Consider the following 17342-nt stretch of genomic DNA (forward strand, 5'->3'; position numbering starts at 1 on the left):
CAAATGACAACCATGCAGGTAAACTATATCCTTGTGGAGTTGTTGACTAAATCAGGTAATCAAGGATTCAATCAAGCACAGCCCCTTCTGATCCATGGTCATTGGATATTTAGAAATTCTACTGTGTGTCTTTGGTTCTAAAACAGATCACACCCTCTAAGGAACCCCTCCACCTCCACTGGGTGAGCAGGTACAAGACAGTATCTGCAGACTTTCAGATGCCATTTCTTTCCTTATGATGTTATGGAAGCCTGCCTCTGGGTCACCTGATTTTCTGGTGTCAGATCTGTTTTTATTTTAATGACTGGAACATAGCACTTTAAACTCTTTTGAACCATGGTCTCATTTGCAAATCTAACAAATACGATATAACTGCGCATCAGAAACAACGTGTTTATAACCTGCACACACTCAGGGGGAGCTCCAAACTTCTGAAGCCCATCTATGTACCCTCTTGGTGCTGGAACCCTAAGTCCCTGACTCCCCACTTTAGAAGACAGGCACATCACCTCATAACACAGCACTTAATAATCTTGAAAAACCCTTCAGTGACTTCCTCTCTTTCTAATCTATTCCTCTTTAGGTGACACGGTTTTTTATTCTGAAGCCCCTCCCACTCCCCAACTTCTGCAATGTGAGAGGGACTCATTTCTCCATTTCCCCAGATAGTGGCAAAAAGAGGCATCACCAGACAGCCTATGAAGACGTCAGAGAGGCCTGACTTGTGGTCACTGCACAGGAGGGACAATGCCCATGAATGGCATGGCTGGGGTCATCTTCTGGGCTTCTTCCTCCCCTGTTTCTCCACCAAGTCACCCCACATCATTCCCAACAAATTCCTTCTCTGCTTAGGTTAAAAACTATGTTTGTAATAAACCAGCAACAAAGACACGTCAGAGATCAGTTGGCTCAACCACAAGGAGACACGGCTCAGTTCATTGGGAAAGAAATCTGATAGTAATAAACGATCAGAATTTATTAAGTGCTGTCTTCAAGGCTTTGCTGGACCTTCTGAGAAATGCATAGCATCCTTCCTAGTACTAAGAAGTGTATGTCTGACAGAGGAGACCACTCATGTGAGAAGGAGCCTGGAAAAACTTTAAAAAATCCAGGACACAGTGGTAGAATGCTTGCTTAGCAGGCACAAGGCCCTGGGTTTGATCCCCAATACAAATTTTAAAAACAGGTAATAAAGAAAACAGTTACCTAAGGACTGGAGATATGGAGGGGAAAGACAGGGAGAGAGTTAAATTTAATGGTCTAAAAATAAACTGAACTTTTGGAGAACTGAGAACACAGTCTTGAAATTCTTTTACACATGACGGAAAGCAATTGAGGAAACACTGAGATGGCTTAGAGATAACTGGGGATAGGGCGTGACTACAGGGCAGTGCAGAGCCCAGAGGTCCTGGGGAGGGTTGTTTTAGGAAGGTGGTGCATTTGGGCAGAGATGGATGGAGGACCTGAGAAGGCCTAAAGAGATTTAGCATAAGAGAGAGCTGAGAACCAAGGACCTTGCTGTCTTGGCTCCACAGAGAACTTAGATGACCTCCAGTAAGTTACTTGACCTCTCTCTGCCTGTTTTTGATATGTAGAATGGAACAGTTAGCATAGGGCTTATAGAATGCGAAATATGTGTTAGTCTATTGAATTGGGGACTAAGAGTATGTATATGGGCACATATAATGGGAGATTCCTATATGTGCACATATGTAAACTAACATTTATGGAAAAGGATTGGTATTTGCTTGGTGTTATATCAGTGTGCATTTATGCACACACAAACACACATTTATGTGCATATACATGTGTGTACAAAATACACAAGCTCACACATTCTGATATATGTATTCAAAATCTGGCCCTATGGTGTTCAGTCAGAGAAAGCAATTGTCAATAGATGTTTGGATGTTAGCTAAGATGGGCAGACTTAATCATGTGTTAGAAGAAACCGGAATTTAAATGCTAAGATATCAGAAACTCAGGAAAAATGTTTTTACAATCTGTATTAGATTTGTATTGCTGTTGTAACAGAATTTTGCACATGTAGAGGCCTAAACCAACCCCCACAGCACCTTCCTGCAAGGCTCTGACTGCAGCCTCACCAGGCTGAGGTCCAGGCATCGCGCAGGGAGGTGGCCCTTCTCAAGGCTCCATGGGACATTCCGGTGCCAGGTTCACAAATGAGTATTGGGAAAACCCATTCCTTGTGGTTGTAGGACTCAGGGGGTCATTATCAGCCACTGGTTCCTTCTAGGCCTGAAATAGCCTGTCAAACCCCGCTCACACTATGAATCTCTGACTTCTGCTTCATCTGTCGAATCCAGCTTTTCTCCTGCATTTTGATATCCTAGCCAGAAGAAGCCTGGGTTTTAAGCTTCATGTGATGAGACTGGTTCCACCTGGACAAGTCATAAAAATTTATATACTTTAAGAGTCATTGTTGAGTGGTCTTAATTTATATCTGTAAAGACCTGCAACAGCAGTACTAAGATTGTCATTTGATTGAAGAATCAGGAAGTATTGAGGGGACATCTTTAGAATGCTGTCTACTTTAGACATATTCTGAACTTTGTGTTTGCTATTTAAAAAAAAATATTTTTAGTTGTAGATGCGTGTTTATCTTTTAAAAGCAATTTTAACATCATGACTGTCCTGAGAAGGTGGTGCAGGTGAGGAAAACCCTTGGCCTTTACATGTGGTTTCCACTGGGCTGTGAGGTGGGATCCAGTTGCTGTGGAGTTAAGTTATGAGTGGGAGGAAACACAAATTCGGTTTATAGATCATTTACGGGAAAAAAGTAACTGAAATAAAGGTGATAAATAGAACGGGTATAACAGAACCAAAACCAAACAAAGTTGGAAGAGAGGAAGACAAATAATGGTGGACACATAATCATAACTAAATGCAGAAAACAAAGGCAATGCATTACAAACATAAGCTACAAAAAATATCCTTTTAAAAATGTTCAATTATGTTACATTTTAAAGTGTGACATCATCAGTGAACCTAAGAAACAGGGGCAGAAACTTGGCTTTCACTGACAATGCATCTAAATCCACTCCATAAAAATGGCCCCCAAAGAACCATTAGGAATTCAGAGTCAACTGGAAGCTTGGTGGTTGAGATTGGGACAAGAATGCATGATGCCATGCTTGGTTCCTGAAATCCATCCTCATTTGCACAACTGGTAAGGCACTTCCTATTCATTTCCACTTGCTTTATTTACCACCCTTCATTCCATCTTTTCTTTATTACAGTGCATCTCGAGTCTTTCAGCACTTGCTGTGATTATGGCCTTACTGTTGGGAAAAGTACAGGAAACTCTTATTTTTCTTCTCCTATTTCTAATCCAGTTCTCTCTTGTAGCCAGTGAGTTTAATTTGCTGCATAGCCTTGCTCTGGCTGGAGAGAGCATCTGCAGGCCCCTCTCACCACCTTGTACCTTGGTTAAAGGAAGCAGAATAGCCAGTAACTACTTCCTTCTTCACTGTGGCCTCTCTTGAGCCTGGTCCCAGGCAGAAGGGCTCTTCAGGTTGGTAGCACTGGGGCTCACTACTTCCTGTGAGAAAGGTCAAGTCAACCCAACAGCTCCGAGTTACCAAAGAGGGAAGAGGTTTCTCTAGGAAGGTTTAAGTGAACACAACAAAACCTCACGTTTATACTCGTAAAAATTTCAGTGGGCAATATCTGTAGAACACAAGGCTTTTTTTTTCTCCTGTTAGTAGACTTCTAATCCAAATAGCATTGATTTTAGTATAAAATATTAAGAAACTTCATAAAAAATAGAGTTCCATACAATATGGATCACTTTGAGGGAGAATATAAACATGCCAACAACAGAGCAGACTGCAGTCTGTGTGTGTGTGTGGTGTGATGTGTGTCTTACATGTGTGGAGGGTATGTGGATGTAGTGTGTGTATGTGGTGTGTGTTAGCTGTGGGTGTATGCATGTGTTCAGGCATACATTATCTTTATGCATGACAGTATTTCAACCATAGCCCTTCAGACATGTAATAAGTTGCAATGGTATTTGTTTATATTATTAAATTTCCATAGGATTAAAGAGCTGAAAATTCCTCATCAGGATTTGATGAAAGGGGATTGGACAGGTAAGGAACTCTTTCTTATAGAGTTCAGTGAGTCCATCTTAGAATCTAATAGCAAGTGAAAAGGAGGTCCTCTTTTTCTGTAGTTGACTTATCATTGGTCATAGCCCTCTGTCTCCAGAAAAAACACTGTAGTCTGGATACACTCATTTACCTTACCAAGGAGTATCTTAATGTGCTATTTCAAAAATGAAGAATGTTGACTTTAGGGTTTCTTCTTTTCTTAATTTCCTGTTGGGTATTTAAGAATCTTTCATCTTGAAGTTTTTGATGCCTTATGATAAAGGGTAAATGGTGATCAAATATATACAAATATCAACTGTCTTTAAGAATCACGTGTATCTAAGACATTTCCAGTTTTGGTCTTTCCTGTTACTGAAAATGGGGCACCGCTAAGGGACAAACACTCATTCTTTTCTTTTTTCTTTCTCTCTTTTTTTTCATTTGTTCTAATTAGTTGTACATGACAGTAGAATGCATTTATACATTTTGATAGATCATACATAAATGGAGTGTAATCTCTCATTCTTCTGATTGTGCGTATTGTAGGATCACATCAGTCATGCAGTCATACATGTACATGAGGTAATAATGACTGTTTCACTCCACTGTCTTTCCTATCCCCATACCCCTCTCCTCCCTTCACACCCCTCTGACTAATCTAAAGTACCTCTATTCTTCCCTATGACCCCACCTATTGTGAATTAGCATCCGCATATCAGAGAAAACATTCAGTCTTGGGCTTTTTGGGTTTGGCTTATTTCACTTAGCATGATATTCTCTAACTCCATCCATTTACCAGTAAATGCCAGAATTTCATTCTTCTTTAAGGCTGAGTAATATTCCATTGTATATATACACTACACTCATTCTTATGGAGACCCCGCCCCAATGCACACTCCTTGTCTCCATCCTTAGAAGTCAAGGCATAAGAATGATGACAATGGCAACAACAAAAATGGGTGTCACAGGGCTCCTACATTCATTTCTTGCTAGTTTGTACATTTGGATTGCTGGTGCTTGTTAAAAAGTCATGCAGTAAATTCTTCATCTAGAATGCAGTCTTGTTTTCCCATTAAAATATTAAACGCACTGGGTCATACCTGTAATCCAAGCTGCTGGGGAGGCCGAGGCAGGAGGATTGCAAGTTCAAAGCCAGCCTCAGCAAAAGTGAGGCACTAAGTAACTCAGTGAGACCTTGTCTCTAAGTAAAATACAAAATAGGGCTGGGGATATGACCCAGTGGTTGAGTGACCCTGAGTTTGATCCTTGGTACCATCCCCCAAATAAATAAATAAATAAATAGATCAAAGGTAATGCATTTTTCATTGTAATATCGTGCCTTTACTTTTAAAGGAGACTGAAAAGCTTTCTGGGTTTAGGCAGATGATTGGGCCATAAATGCTCAGGTGAAGACATGCAAACGCAGCCCCAGCTGGGTCTGAGGAACTCTGAATCAATGCTATGGTCAACCGACACGTACAGACAACTGCCCAACAGCAGCTTGCCATATACACGGAGGGATCCTCCTTGCTGGTTGGCTTGGGCCCCATCCCAGCTTCCCACTGCTGGTGAAGTCATCTACAAACCAGAGTTATTTTCTTTAAAATAAAATAAGCACCTAAAAGTGCTCTCCTCTAGTCATTCCAGCTGCTAATTACCTTGCTTTCAGTATGAATGTCACCCACTGTTTAATAATTATGCAGAAAAATCACATTTAACGCAGGTTTTATGAAGAAACCAAGATCTTTTAAATCTGTGAAGTTCTAATGGAAAATTGGTTCATTTGTAGAATATCAACATTATGCATATCTTTTTCTGTTTTCTTTTTTTGAAGAGGGATTTGTTTTTACAAATAGAGGGCCATAAAGCATTCGTCCCTACACAAATTCGCTGAGAAATAAATTGCTAAGTAAATGCCAAACTGTGAGCACGGCTGCCACCAGCTATTCTGACCAACAATCGCTTGCGAGTGGATCAGACCGTGAGAGTGGGCGTAAGCTATGCAACCCAGTCCCCCCCAAACTACTTCTTCAATGGTCTCATAATGCATTTGCATCTTTTAAGGCCTCTGCCAGGAGCAGAAAAACTGTAGCATTTGAATTTAGGAATTAATACTTTACATTGTGGAAAGAGAATAACCACAGATCTTGGTTTCTCAAGCAAGAGTTTCTTTGTACCTCGGAGATCAGTAACTGTTGGATTTCCTTTATTTAGCTGTGCAGACTGCAGTAAATTCTTGATCTTTTGATGTTCCATAACTTAAGGTTCCCAATTAAAGGACAAATTAACCTTTTGCTATTTGTTCTTCACCTTACCAGGCAAACAAGAAGTACTGATACAGCCAGGAAAGCAGGACTGGAGAGCTCTAAAGAGGACAGTCGTACCATCTAATCTGCTCAGGAGACCGAGAGAAATGTGCAGAGGTTGGCCCGGCACTTCCTGTGCCTGCTTCCTACCAGATGTCAGTGGCAAAGAGAGGTTTGGGACAGAGCATGTCCTACAGTTCTTATGGGGAGACAATGGCACACATAAACAATCCACAGAAATACAAGAGGGCAGAAGTTAAGTGAAAAATGAAGAATATTGGTTGTAGAATTCAGAAGCAGAAAACAGCATATGTTGGCCAAGATTAAAAATGATCTCACACAGGTACTATGACGTGATTTGGGGACTGCACAATGATATGGCTGTGAAAGTCATTATTGTAACACCACCAAGAAAAAGTAATACAGTGTGTCTAAGAATCACTACTTTTTTTTGGGGGGGAGGGTGCTGGGGATCGAACCCAGGGCCTTGTGCTTGCAAGGCAAGCACCCTACCAACTGAGCTATCTCCCCAGCCCTTGTGTCTAAGAATCGCACGGAAAGTCGTGAAAAATAAGGATCCTGGGCCCTATCCAAGACTTCAGTGAGTCTGATGGGCGCTAAGTAACCTGGCTTTATAATGAGCATCCAGGTGATGCTCATTGGAGATGCCATACAGAGAAACCGTGGGAAACAATGACTGAGAAGTCAGTTCTCCTGGGAGTTTTCTGAGAGAAATCATTTAATAACACCCTCTGAGGCACCATCTCCCAGTACAATACAAATCATTTTTTTTTATGCTGGATGGAGGTTTAATTTATAAAATTGAATATTCTCTTTTCCTAATGCATATTCAGTCAAGTGGCCATTTGGGGCATGCTGCACATGTAGGAGACTAAGGAGAAAACTCTGGAGTCACTCAGTCATTCAACCCTGGGTCTCATGTCTGCTCCCAGCCTCCCTCCTATCTGCCCCACCCACCTTTGATTCTGTTTCTTTTCCTCCTCAGGGGCCATTTCTCTGCTTGGGCTTTTATATGTCTGGTTGTTATGGTTTGAATATGAAGTGTCCCCCCCAAACTCCTCTCACTTTGGGGAATATTTAGAGGTGAAATGATTAAATTATGAGAGCTATAACCATCAGTTCATCCTTGCTTGAATGGACTGACAGGTGGTAACTCGAGGCAGACAGTGTGGCTGGAGGGCGGATCAAGGTGGGAATACCCTGGAAGGGTCCATCTGCCCTGCATTTCCTTCCCCGCTTCTCTTTCTGCTTCTTGGTCAGCCATGAAAGGAGCAATTGTCCTCCCTCATGTCCTTCTGCCAAGATGTTCTGCCTTATCCTGGGCCCAGAGCAATGAACTTGGCCCATCATGGATTGAACCTCTGGTTCTGAGTCACAATAAACTTCCCTCCTCTAACTTGTTCTTGTCAGGTGTTTCAGTCACAGTAGCACAAAGCTGACCCATGTACTGGTCATGCTTGTCTCATTTTTTGTTTGAATCAAGTTTTCTAAAATGCAGCATTATTGATATTTCGCAACAGATCATTCATAAATGCCAGTAGCACCCCTGCTCCATGCTCAAACCATTCCATTCTGCCCCAAATGTGATAGCAAACAATGGCTTCAGACATCATCAGAAGTTCCCTGAAGAGAAAGGAAGCCAAAATCCCCAACCTCCCAGCCCAGGTTTAAATCTAGATTTCTCCAATGATGGCTGTCAGGGCCAGTGGATGATGATGGATGTCGGACCAGGCTCTTCATGAACCTCTAGAAAGCTGAGAAGACTGGCCTGGAAGAACCTCAGCCCTGCCTACTGTCCTTCCAGGCAGCTCCCTCTCTCACTTCTCCATGTGCCTTAGAAATCTTACTATTCACATTAGTCTATAGGTCTAGGTTTCTGTTTCTGTTCTGAGCACTTTTTTAATTAAAATGCAGCTATTGCTTATCTGGAAAATATATGAAGCCATTATAATCTTCAATAAACGAGAATGTTACTTTGGAAGAGGCAAGCTGGACACTTAGGTGAAGCCCCAGGAATTGGAGATGAAGACACATGTTTTGAGGCTAAAGTTGAAAGGGCAGTTGCCTCGTGTTAGCGTCTGCTCTGAAGCTACATTTGAGGCAAAAGCAAAGTATTTTAAAAGCAGTGGTGATGGCCAATGGAAGGAAGATCACTAGGCTGATCTTGCATTTGAGTCGGCTGGCTTGCATTTGATTCCTGGCCTTCTTACATACTTGCTGGGAGCTTCTGCACAAGTTACCCCGTAAACTGAAGATAGCCATGATACCCACCTCATAAATGTCGTGAGGCTTAAAAGAGAACGGGCCTAAAGCACTCAGCACGATGCCTGCAGTGGAGCAACGCTCAATGGATGTTAGCTCCAACTTTCATTATGTGGCAATTCCTTTGAGGAGGTGGTCTTGAGCTGGGCTCCTACGTTGTGTATTTTGGGGTACACTATGGTCCTAGATGTTTATGCATCAAGTATTAGGAAGAGCTGAAATCAGGTCCACAAAAAGGGTTCCAGCTGCTTCGAAAGTGGCAGTCAAAGGGGCAGGACATGCCAAGATGGAAGGCAGTGGTTTGAATATGGATAAGTAGCCCCTCTCCCCCACACACTTGCCCCTTCCACCACAGACCTCTTTGTGTTCACTGTTTCTTGCAACACTGGTCATTTCATTTTAAAACCCCACTGTGCACAACTACAAAAGGTTCCAATTATCCTATTTCTGTCATCTGCCTTCATCCCACACAAAAGGCTCAAATGCCAAGGAAGTTAAGAAAGCCACATTTTAACCAATATCATATGCCTTTTTTTTTTTCTTTCCATGGTTACTTTTCTGCCTAAGCAGGATTATAAATTCCCAGATCAATAAACAGTATGGTCTTTATGTCTCAACTGTGCTGGATTTTTTACTGGCATGTGGCAAATACCAACATTATAATTACCAATCTGATGCTGTGAACAGAAAAAAAAAAAAAAGGGGGCATTGCACTTTCTTTTTCTGTCTTCCTCTTGGCCTTTCCACAAATTTCCAAGGACATTGAAAGGTATTAAAGTACACTGACGAAGAGACATTTAATCTGGCTTTGCTCTCTTTTGCAAGGATGTCATAGATTGGGAAGGAGATCTGTCACCTCGATTGCATCAAAAGATCTTTAGCAGCATTTAAAACTGCTGTCCCTCTTGCTTTGGCTGGTATTAAGAGACATATTTGCAGAGACTGGTTTTGAATTGTGTTCCCTTCTTCTGTTTCAGCACCCTAACTACCTGAGTGGAGCTGGTCATTGATAAGTCACTTATTTTTTCATTTAGACGGAGTCATCTGTGTGCCCAGTGAGAAGAGCACCGGAAGGTGGTCAGGGCCCTGCATTCAAGAATCAGTCTATTTCCTGAAGGGTTGAGTGATCTTGGACAAAACAATAACCTCTCTGGACCTCTTTGTCTTAAAGTCTTTTTCATCCTTAATATTCTAGATTTGTGTTTTTAAATAAAACAACTTCCATCATCCATTTTCAGAGAAATCAATGACTGAATGGAGAAAATAAGCTTTTGCTTCTTATTTTTAATGGCAAGACAATTTCCAGTCAGAGCCCTTCTCTCCACACTTATTGCAGGTGGTATTCCCCCAAAGATGCTCCCTGTCCCCACTCCCTGTCCGCTGCTTGACTGCACTTAAGAAGCTCTCACTAGATGACACACATTTGATGGGATCGGCAGACAGAGCATCGAGAAGAATTCTGGCACTGTTCGCACACCCGCTAAATTTCCCCATATTAGCCTGGTTAAATCTCAATGTTCACACTGTTTTTAAAATACCTTACTTTTGCCTCGAATGTAGCTTCAGAGCAGACGCTAACACTAGGCAACTGCCCTTTCAAAAAGGCCTGATGTTCTATTTTGCCCCGCTTTGGTCTTGGGACTGATTTTATGGGGCCACTACTAAGGTCCCCTCTATAGGAAAGCCTGAACTTCTCATCTGGCAGAGGAAAGCGCAGGGTTAAGGAAGGCATGATACCTAATCTTGTCCTCTTTGTGTTTTTTTTTTTTTTTTTCTGGTGCTGGGGATTGAACCCAGGGCCTTGTGTTTGCGAGGCGAGCGCTCTACCAACCGAGCTACATCCCCAGCCCTTAATCTTGTCCTCTTATTGGGGCAACTGTGCACTGATTTTCCTGCAAGGCAGCATCTCCTCTTAGCCTCAGCTTCCAGGGTCTATCAAACAACGTGCCCGGATCCCACCTCAACGGTTGTCTGTCTCAACTTGAGCCTGACTTAGGAGGAACGACAATAAGGCAACCTACAGTTGTGATCTACACCACAGACAGTGGCCCTGTATTCTCCACATTATTTTCTTTGTCATTGTTTTCCTTTGGGGGAGCATGTTCCTTCCTGTGCTGAATCGCTAAGGCCCACCGTTGAGCGCTGTCTTCAGCCTGAGGGGCTAACACCCTCCCTTGCTCTTTGTTCCCCCAGACTTTGCAACCACAGGTTCATTTCCTTCATGTATGAGTGCAGACCTTGTGCTAAGAATTTAGGATAGTCAGGCAAGCCTTTACCTGCATTAGAGGAGATGGTTCACAAGGGTTGAGATGGAAGGTTTGCATTCGAAAGCACTAGAAAATCAACAAAATAAAAATCCCATCATCTTTTCTTTAAAATATTCTTCTAAAAACAGAAACAAAAAGACAAAAATAAAATTACAAACAATAAGTACACCAAATCAACAAAATTCTCATTGCCTTTCCTTCTAATTCCTAGTGATGGTATGTTTTCTTTTAATCATCCCTCTCATTGTGGCAATTGTCCTTCCTAAAGACAGGCTTGGCCATGTCCTTCCCAGCTCAGAAATCTTGGTTAGCATCTTCTCTTTTCCTGAGTAGTGTTTCCTCTAGTGTGTTCTAGAGCTTCCCAATGTGCTAGTCACAACTACAGATGAGAGATGTACAATGTCAACTAACTAGAAATGCAGGATTGGGCAAAGCTAAACTGGCCTCACCAAAGAACTCCTCAGAGACATGAATTTCCCACATGCAGCATGAAACTCCCAAGGAGTGTGGACTAGGCACTATTTCCCACACTTATTTGTGCACAGAAGCATTTTCTTATGGAACATTTATAATTCTGTGTCATGCTATTTTGGAAATGGTGTCTGTAAGTAGCATACACAGTGAGGGACCCAATGAGACCGAATTAAAAATATTTTAGCACATGGGATGACAGCAGCATCTTCTCTGGGATGGTCAGGAATTGCAGGGGTTTATGAGAAGAAATGGGGCAGATGACAGGTGGCCTGGGTGCTAAAACCCGGAGACAGCAGCATGGTGGCTGGCGGGCAGACTTCAGGGCAAGATGTCTGCACCATTCTCCATTACAGCCCATTCCTTTATGCACGAACCAAACCACCCATCTCTCTCTGGAGGGACTTTTGACAGCAAATGACCAAGATACATCCATCAGGGAAGTACATGACTTAAATAAATACTTAAAGTGATTTATTTGAACCAGACAAAAGGGGGAATTATTTAGATATGTGGCTTTGGATTTGTTGGGCCTTGTGAAATCTCAGGTTAATAGGATGAGCTACGGACAAACTGTCACGGTGTACAGTAAGCACTGAATAAGCAGGGAAGATGATTCCTGACCCAGTTAGGGAGATAACATGGAACACCTGAGTCCACACTGCACCCCTCCTTCCAGGAGTAGCTGGTGGTATATCTGGTTTGTAAACAGATTTGGGGACATATTTGTTGCTTTTGATGCATTGCTAGTCACATCTTATACTTCCACTTCAGCATTATATTGCTGAAAATTAAATTAAGTGTCAGTTATTTATGACCACATTCTCTTTGTATTATTTTACAGTCAAGACAGGATAGTCTGATTTGCAATTATTCGATTATACCTGTGGAAATCTTTCTGAATTAGGAGCCAGATTGCAGGTGTCTGGAAGTCAAAATAGAATCTTTGGCCCTGCATTTACAGAAACATCAAAATCATTTCCCACTCATATCAGCCAAATAAATTGTATTGTGTTGGAAGCAGTGTAGTTCTTGCTGCTTCCCTGAAGTTTGAACACCAAATTAACATGAAACTCTAAAACAATTTGTAAGGGAATGACAATCAGGCAGCCAGGGACTCAACTTTGTGTCTCGGTTATATTTTTTTCTGTCCAAAGTATCTTTAAATATTTGAATTTATTGGCAATATGTAAATGTTTGGAGATTTTTGTTTGTTTGTCTTTCACAGGACAACAGACCCAAAGATTTCTATTGTTTGTATATTTGCAGTCAATAAGGTCTATAGTACATCAATAATTTACTCAGAGCATTCTTCAAATGAAAATAACGTTGATAATTTGAATGTGGTGATAAAAGTGTGTTTCTATTCCCATACATCTAACTGGAATGTCCCCACCTTCAATGCATGGCACAGAGAATCTTTCTTGTATTGATTAAACCATAAAAAGCATTAAACTAAACTAAATTTCATCTTTAATATTAAAAAAAAACTATTTAAGGTAGAATCAGTTCACAGAAGAAACCAGGCGGTAATTAATGGCGTGGTTTGTCATCTCTACATGTAAGTGATGAGAACAGTGCTGAGCAAAACTTCTAAGTAATAGACACTCCCTCTCAAAGGGAGTGTAAAGTTCTCATTTCAAGCAATAATTTTATACAAAGAATAGAAGAAAGGTAGAGTGTAACATGCAATATTGCTCAAGATACTATGAAGGTATTCACCTATCAATTTAAAATGATTTGCACGTGCAGTTTTAGAAATAACACACATTAATAAGGAGCTCAGTACTTGGTCACTGTCCTCATTCAATAAAATAAATTGACATTATAAATAATCTCAAAGACACTTAGCTCTAACACCCTACAAGGTTAATGAGAGAGAGATCATGAAGTTTTATCAAATGTTTTTACTTCTCTGCATTTATCTTTGGAAAGCTAAGGTGATACTATTCTTTTTTTCATATAGAGTCCTAGCCTTGCTTACAAGATGTGAATAATGATGGAGGACTACAAAAGTCCTCCAAGTAATCCAATGACTTTATGGGCTATTCGCAGATATGCTATTGTTGCATTTTTTTTACACTTTGAAAGATGGTCAAGAGAGGATTCTGCCATAGCTCAGAGTCTAGCAACTGTACAGTTGTATCAGCCTTTCTCTTACTGACATCCAAGGAGATTGTTGAGTGATGGGTTAACCCAGGAAGTGTCCAACCAAATCACTAATGCCATTTTCTCTGCTATTCCACCATGTCCACATCATGGCTTCCATGCTATCGTGGCTGAGGTCAGACAGTGAGTCACCTCTCAAAGCACCTGACCAGTCTCTTGTCAAGTATCTTTCTGTTTAATTGGTTTTTTTTTTTTTTTTGAGTGTCCAGATCCTGCAATTCCTTTTTTTTTTATTTTATTTTTTACATTTACATAGGGTAATGATGTTTATTTTTTTCCCTTCCCCCCCACCCCTCCCACCCCTCTTTTCCCTCTATACAGTCCTTCTTTCCTTCATTCTTACCGCTCTCCTTAGCCTAACTCTAAACCTAACCCTAAACCTAATACTAACCCCTCCCAACCCCCATTATATGTCCTCATCCGCTTATCAGCGAGATCATTCGTCCTTTAGTTTTTTGAGATTGGCTTATCTCACTTAGCATGATATTCTCCAATTTCGTCCATTTGCCTACAAATGCCATAATTTTATCATTCTTCATTGCGGAGTAATATTCCATTGTATAAATATGCCACAGTTTCTTTATCCATTCATCAACTGAAGGGCATCTAGGTTGGTTCCACAATCTGGCTATGGTGAATTGAGCAGCAATGAACATTGATGTGGCTGTATCTCTGTAGTATGCTGATTTTAAGTCCTTTGGGTATAGGCCAAGGAGTGGGATAGCTGGGTCAAATGGTGTTCCATTCCAAGCTTTCTGAGGAATCTCCACACTGCTTTCCAGAGTGGCTGCACTAATTTGCAACCCCACCAGCAATGTATGAGTGTTCCTTTTTCACCACATCCTCGCCAACACCTATTGTTGCTTGTGTTCTTGATAATCGCCATTCTAATTGGGGTGAGATGAAATCTTAGGGTAGTTTTGATTTGCATTTCCCTTATTACTAGGGATGTTGTTCAAGCACATTTTCTCAAATTATTTTGTATACTATTAACAATAAACAATGACCACACATCCAAGCTTGAATTTGATCCTCTTGGTATAAGTTAATAAGGTTGGCCTTCAGGGAGGAAATACAGTCACTCCTACTTGTCCTGATTCCAGAAAGAATTATTTGGTTCTAGAAGGTATCTCTCTCTCTTCTTTCCCCCAACACCACGTGTTTGAAATGCCTGGTAAGCCTGAAGCCATACATAAACAATTATGGGACACCATGGAATAATCATGTCCCTTGCTGAGCAAAGCAAAAGAGGACAGAGAAGGTTCAAGAAAGCCAGGGGCCTCTGGGATGTGTGTGTGTGTGTGTGTGTGGAATCTGACTAGAGGAGTTTCAGTAATATGAAAACAGTTTGGCCTTAAACCATCATGCTTTTTCAATGTGGCCTGAAGTTCATTTTTGTAAAAAGAGGTTTTTCCATTTATTACATTTTCAATATATTTACTTAAATTCTTTATGTTGAAAGGAGGACTAAAATACAAGATGCAGAGAGTTAGATCAAGTGAAGTCTCTTGTGTGAGCTTTCCTTGGTGACATTAAGAAGACCATGTGTGTTTAGAAAGGTATAATAAAAATGTGCCATAGAATTTAATGTGAATAAGAAAAACTCTTAAGATAAACTGCTATAACAATAAAAGACATTGGATAACCCGTCAAAATTTAATGTGCTGTTCATTACCTAAATGCATATGGTTCTTAACTATGGTCTGGTCTTCAAAAAGAAACCTCTTTGCAACTGATACCACCAGACTCACACTACTTATATTTCGAAAGATGGTCAGGAGAGGATTCTGCCCTACCTCACAGAGTCTAGCAATGACACAATAGTACTGGCATTTCTTCTATTAATGTCAGAGGTGATTATTTATTAAAGGATTTACCCAGAAAGCTTCCCACCAAATCAGCATTGCCATTTTCTCTGCTATGCCACTAAGTCCACATAGGGTTTCCACATTACGACAGCTGAAGTCATCCATTGATTTTAGAAAGCAATTATATCCTGCATCGGATAACGCACACTTCCCCCACACCTAATCATTCAAGTTTTTAAGTGTACGGAATAATGGCCTATTCAATGACTTTTTATTGAGGGCTTTTTAAAGGTACAAGAACCGCGGGGCCAGGAACAAAATCATGACTTTTCCATAGGCCTGAGTCACGGTCTTTAAGTGTTTCTAAGAGAAGGTTATTACTCGCCATGAATATGGTCAGTAAGTTAAAGTTTAAATTTTCCCTTTTGGCAACATGCCCTCCAAAACCCAGGACTCCCTCCCCCTTTCTGTCTTTGCCACTGTACTTCCAGAAATGCAAGGATAAGCGCTCACATTCCAAGGACACAGGACTAGGAGAAAAGGATCCACAATGGCTAAGGGTGGAGACACAGGGCGACTGCTGCCTGTGAGGCTTCCAGAGTGAATGTCCACGGCCAGAACGCGTCTCCGTGGAGGTCCAGGCCAACATCACTGCATCAGATGAAAGAGAAACTTACAGCAGGGGGCAAGGACTCTTACTGAAGCAATTTTTGAATTGTCTGCAAAATATTAGTCTTTATTAAGATTGATTTTAGAAAACAATTACTTTTCTCATCTGATAATACACTTTCTCCCTAAAACATAATCATTCAATCTTGTAAGTATATGGAATAAATGGCTTATTCAATGGCAAGAGCTTTAACTTCAGAAACAGGTGCAAATTTCAAGAAGGCTGGGTGATAATCCTGAAAGTGGACAATTTCATGTTCTGTCATAGAGAGTAGAGCCTGTCTTATAGGACACAATGCCAGCTGACTGAATGCCTGATGACAGGCCCTCTTCTGCACCCTTCCATAGTGAGGTTGATGGTTACACCCAAGACTGTCTGCAACAGACTTTACTGTCCTCATCTCTGTCTGACTCTGCATGTAATTCATAACCTAACCCTTCTTAGAGGGATGGGTTCTTGTCTTCTTTGTCCTCCATTAAAACTTCCTGGTACTTTCTTTATGCTTCTCTTGTGGAAATTACCAGATTTCTCTTTAGATTTTATTCACTTACTACAGGACAAATACCCCTTTGCTCTGATATTTTCTTAGATACACAGCTAGGCGCTTAATTATCTTTCTTCAGAGAACTTAATTTCTGAACTTGAATATAGCAGATGCTCTATAATTACTAAGGACTTAACTGACTTCTCTAAAACTTTTATAGAACACATTTACATTAAATCTAAAGCCTAATACACTGTTTTTGAGATTTATTCGAACATGCTTAAAACAGAAACTTGAATTGTATTCATTTCTATTGTAAGAACCAGAAAGCATCATATAAAATTCTGTAGTTTTTGTCTCACAAGATTACTTTTAGGGAAGTAAATTTTACTTTAACCATGTGTCTTATATACAAAAAGACCTTTTCAAAGAGCCATGTTTAGGTGCCAAGTGAAATGCTACTTTTGGAAACTGGAATGTATTATTAATCATACCATGGTGGCTTCCAGTGAAAATAATTACTTACTATCTATGGCAGAATTGAACTAATTGATTAACATTGCCCCTTAGAAATAACAACAGACTCTCTGACTCCTTCAGATATTTGGCAAAGATTTTCAAGTGCTTGGCCTAAGCATCATCCACTCTCAGTTCTCTTTTCCTTCAAATTGTCTTAAAGGTCATTTCTGAGAGGGTCTGCATCTTCCAGGTGCTTAATAATTATGTGAGCAACTAGAGTAGTACAGACAGATGATGCCCCTGCCCCCGGACA

The 17342-nt window shown here is 40.8% G+C and overlaps 1 protein-coding gene and 1 long non-coding RNA gene across 12 annotated transcripts in view; one reads left to right on the forward strand and one right to left on the reverse strand.

The window, feature by feature from the left end:
* Dock10 (dedicator of cytokinesis 10) overlaps positions 1 to 17342 on the reverse strand; it is a 231562-nt gene that overhangs the window by 150002 nt on the left and 64218 nt on the right. The window lies entirely within an intron of this gene.
* LOC124979017 (uncharacterized) lies at positions 1455 to 9923 on the forward strand. 2 transcript variants are annotated; one of them, XR_007107608.1, is made up of 4 exons: positions 1455 to 1554; positions 2991 to 3190; positions 6431 to 6535; positions 9736 to 9923. It is a non-coding gene; the product is annotated as an uncharacterized LOC124979017 (long non-coding RNA). The 2 variants fall into 2 exon arrangements; XR_007107607.1 differs by lacking the exon at positions 9736 to 9923 and having other exon boundaries at positions 6431 to 6812.

Source organism: Sciurus carolinensis, chromosome 3 (assembly GCF_902686445.1).
Source record: "Sciurus carolinensis chromosome 3, mSciCar1.2, whole genome shotgun sequence".
Classification (NCBI taxonomy): Eukaryota; Metazoa; Chordata; class Mammalia; order Rodentia; family Sciuridae; genus Sciurus; species Sciurus carolinensis.